This window comes from Mercenaria mercenaria, chromosome 17, assembly GCF_021730395.1.
Source record: "Mercenaria mercenaria strain notata chromosome 17, MADL_Memer_1, whole genome shotgun sequence".
NCBI lineage: Eukaryota > Metazoa > Mollusca > Bivalvia > Venerida > Veneridae > Mercenaria > Mercenaria mercenaria.
The window spans coordinates 3,428,353-3,432,825 of record NC_069377.1 but is presented as its reverse complement, the minus strand read 5'-3'; the positions used below and the strand labels follow the sequence as shown (position 1 = coordinate 3,432,825).

Here is a 4,473-nt window from a genome sequence, read left to right as displayed (position 1 = left end):
ATTTACACGCTTAACTTACAAATCTTCCTCATTTAAAAGGAAGAAGTCATATTATCTGAATTTGTTTACACGTAATACTACGTATATATACATTTGATTTTATCTTGTTATTTTAGTTAAAGCACATTTATGCTAAGAGATTTCACGATTGTTTTGTTGAGCATTGTATATAAATATGAACATATGTCACTTGGCTAGTTTTACTTAAAGTCCTTTTGTAAATTATAAAGAAGTATAACTGCTAGTGGGGGTTGAGGAGTAGGTCCATCTGGAGGCCGTGTGTAGGAAACAAGCTCTTTGTACCTTTATCAATTTATTGGTTGGTAAACTAAGCATCCTGAAAGTACATAACATTAACAAAACTTACAATCAGGTAATACACATAATAGATACATCAGAATACCATACATATTATAATAAATGCATAAATATCTTATTCATATGGTAATACAGGTTAAAACATATAGTTGTGTGTAGTGGCACCTTGCAGTCATTAAACACAATACTTAGGACATATACTTGAATTATATGTAAACTTACATATACATTAAAAGTATACAATTACATATTACACATGGACATAACAAAACACATGTATGCTTACCAAGTTGTGGACTTAAATGCATCACCACTATAGAAAACATCACCAGCTGCACCAACAACTCATCTGCTCTATCACACTGTGATTCAGGTTAATGGTCTGCAAATGATTAAATTGTTAAATGTGTAATTAAAAAATGAGACAGAGATATGTGAGAAGACTGCCATTTATGAAACATGATTTTACTCAAAATATACTAATCTGTCTTAATCAGAAAAGTCCAAAACTGTAAAGGTTAAAATCATTATCTATCACTTTATAAGACTAGCAAAACTGATAGGAACCTTATAAATGAAAGTAACTAACCTCTGACTAATAATTCCATTCCTTTAAAACTAATATATTACTGATTTAAAACAACCTCTACCAAATACATGTACACAGTATCAAAGCTTTCCAGGTAGTGAGATATTGATCACTGATGCCTAAACCAATCAGAACACAGTCTTTTAGAGGGAACAAATTGCCCTAAGGTCAATACACCTGACTGGACACAAACTACAACTATGGTCAAAGGGAGATAACTTAGCTTAAACAACTACTTAATCCAAAGCCTTAAAATCAAGACTGCCACACACTTCCCCTGTCTGAGAAATGACGTCCCGTCATTCATACGTCAAATATTACACCGTCCTATACATAATATATTACAATAAGACATAACTAATAAACATAATAAAGGCTACTTTATATACCCCTTAAATATTTCTCATAAAAATTTAAACATGTGATTAAACATGTATTTCTCAAAAGGAATAGCAAAAATTATGTCAACAAATCTACTGTATTGTCTCCCCTTTTCAAAAATTGTGACCTCACAATTGTAGACAAAACAACATTATGCATCAGACATTTAAAAATTTAAAAACAATAAAAACAACAATATTCAATCCAATATGCTCAATCAAGCTACATCATTCTGTACAGATTCTGTACAGCCTATATTTTCTCTAAGAAATAATTCTCTTGATTTATCTCTTTTTATCTCTATTAATATTTTATCTATTCAGTGCAATTTATACTGTCATTTCACAATTCTGTTTACAGTGTGATACATATTACTGCATAACTGCATTTATCACTTTCTTTGCAACTTCTGGATCTACATCCTTTAAAACACCGGAATTTATAAAAACATCTAAGGCATGTAACCTATAGTCTGGAGGATATGAAACCATTACATTCATCTCATAGTCTTTTAAATTAGCCGGTAATCTTTTCTCCCTTTCAGACCTTCTTGTAGGTATTTTAGGTAAAGGCTTTTGTCCTTTCCTTTTTCTCTCTATATTTGGTTCTCTTGTTTCAATTGTTTCTATTTTTGGTTCCTCTGATATCATTACACGTTTCTGTATATTTGGTACTTTTCTTATGGCACCTTCTCTAATTCCTCTCTCTCTTTCTAACACAGTTTCTGTAGAATTTATCTCTCCTTTTCTATTTTCAGCCTCATTAATCATTTCTATTTCAGAATGTCCTTTCTGTCTATCTTTATCTGTTACTCCACTAACTGAACTATTCTTATCTGTAACTTCACTAACTGAACTATCCTTATTTGTAACTTCACTATCTGTTCCTATATCTACTGGATCTTCAGTATGTATTCTCAGGTTTTCATATTCAGTATGAATGCCCATGTTATCTTCAGTGTGTGTTCCCAAGTTGTCATCACCAGTGTGGATTCTCATGTTCTTCTCTTCAGTATGAATTCTCATATCATCCTCTCCAGTATGAATTCTCATGTCATCGTCTTCAGTGTGAATTCCCATGTTGTCAATTTGACTACCATGTATTTCATCTCCTGTATGTTTTCTCGTTTCATCCACTTCTTTTACATGCATTTCTCTTTCTAATTTTCAGTTCTGCTATCTTTCTTTCTGTCTACTTTATTTACTTTATCTGTAATTTCAGGAATGTGGGCGTCCCCACTTTTGTATGTGTTAGGCACATATTCATCACCTGAATCACTTGACTCTGAATCACTTGTGACGTCACTTCTTTCTATTCTATTTATCTCTGGAAGTGTAACCTTTGGTTCACTTTTCTCCACAATTTCATCCTTCTGTTTCTTTAATTTCCTCGGTTTGGGAACAGGTCTCATTATCTTAATTTCCTCTTCACTTTCACTGTCTGTAGTCTGTATAGGTAACAGATGATTTCTGTGAAGTACTTTTTCAATTCCAGATTTAGATCTTAATCTGAACACTGGTATTTCTAATCTAGGCTGTTCTACTACTTCGTACACCTCTTCTTCAAACTTATCTGCTATCTTGTGCTTTCCATCAAATGCAAGGATTTTAATGAGGACTTTATCTCCTACTGAAATTCTGGATGCCGTAGCTTTCTTGTCGTATTGTTTCTTTTGTTTCGCTCTGGCTTTGTCCGTATACTTCTTTGCTATTTCTTGCGTAGTCTGCATTCTTTTCTTTAAGTTCTGGATGTAGTCTTTGTTGTTTTAGATGTTGGCTGTTCAATGTCTGAAGTTTCGAATACTGCGTCAATCGGTAACTTGGGCTTTCTTCCAAACATAAGTTCGAATGGTGTCGTTTTAGTACTCTCATGTTTGGTGCAATTGTAGGCGTATACTAATGATGGGATGTAATTCTTCCAATCAGGCTTCTTTGATGGTTCTAATGTGCCTAACATATCTAGTAATGTTCTGTTCCAGCGTTCGGTGCAGCCATTTCCCATTGCGTGGTATGGTGTCGTTCTTGTTTTTCTCATTCCTGTGATATGGCATAATTCTTTGATCAAGTCTGACTCAAAGTTGGCACCTTGATCTGTATGTAATTTAGTTGGAATTCCATAGTTGACAATGAAGTGGTTGTAGAAAGCATCTGCAGTAGTTTTGGCTGTCTGATTCTTGGTTGGTATTGCCAGAGCATATTTGGTGAAGTGGTCAGTTATCACAAGAATGTTACCATGTCCTCTTGATGGTTCTAGTGTAAGGTAGTCCATTGATACTAATTCAAGAGGATAAGTTGTGACAATGTTCACTAGTTCTGATTTAATGTTTGTTGATGACTTTCTTCTTATGCACCTTTCGCAGTTCGAAACCCAGTTCTCTACATCCGATGTCATGCCTGGCCAAAAGTATCTCTCTCTAAGTAGTGATAAAGTTCTATCTCGTCCGGGTGTCCAATATCACTGTGTAGGCCTTGTAATACCATTTTTCTGTAGCATTCTGGCATGACTAGTTGGTTGATTGTATTCTCTCCTTTTACTTCTCTATACAAAATCCCTCTCACTATCTTTAAACTGTGAAAATTTTTCCTCATAAATAAGTCCTCTTTTGTCTTGCACTGATTTCTATCTGGTAAATACTGATCTATCACAGCTCTTCGCCATCTTTCTATCAATCTGTCTTGTCGTTGACTCTGTCGGATTTCCCTAACTTCAAGTTGTGCCATAGGTACACCTGGTGTCTCTGTTGCCTCTAGTATATTTATACTGGCTGTTGGTATGACTTCTATATAAGGTGGTGATATGATACTGCTACATATAGTTTTCACTGTGCTGTCGTCTATCTTCATCATGGTTTCAACTCCAGTATTCAGTCTTTCGTACGGGTATCTTGACATCGCATCGGCATCTATGTTGCGTAAGCCTGGTCTATACAGAATATCAAAATTGTATTCGCCTAATGCGGAAGCCCATCGTTGTCCGGTTGCGTCTAACTTTGCGGTTGTTAATATGTAAGTTAGCGGATTGTTATCGGTCAATACTGTGAAATGGTTCAATGCTAGGTAGTCTGCGAATTTCTCAGTAACAGCCCATTTTAGCGCCAAAAATTCCAATTTGTATGCCGAGTAGTTGCGCTCTGATTTTGTAAGAGATCGACTAGCATACGCGATCACTTGTTTGTCCTGATATAA

General features: G+C 34.9%; 1 long non-coding RNA gene across 1 annotated transcript; it reads right to left on the bottom strand.

The window, feature by feature from the left end:
* Window positions 1-180: 180 nt before the first annotated feature.
* On the bottom strand, window positions 181-1,061 carry LOC128550225 (uncharacterized). The gene is made up of 3 exons (XR_008368169.1): window positions 908-1,061; window positions 605-700; window positions 181-337 (listed from the first exon to the last, which is right to left on the bottom strand). It is a non-coding gene; the product is annotated as an uncharacterized LOC128550225 (long non-coding RNA).
* Between the last annotated feature and the right edge of the window lie 3,412 nt (window positions 1,062-4,473).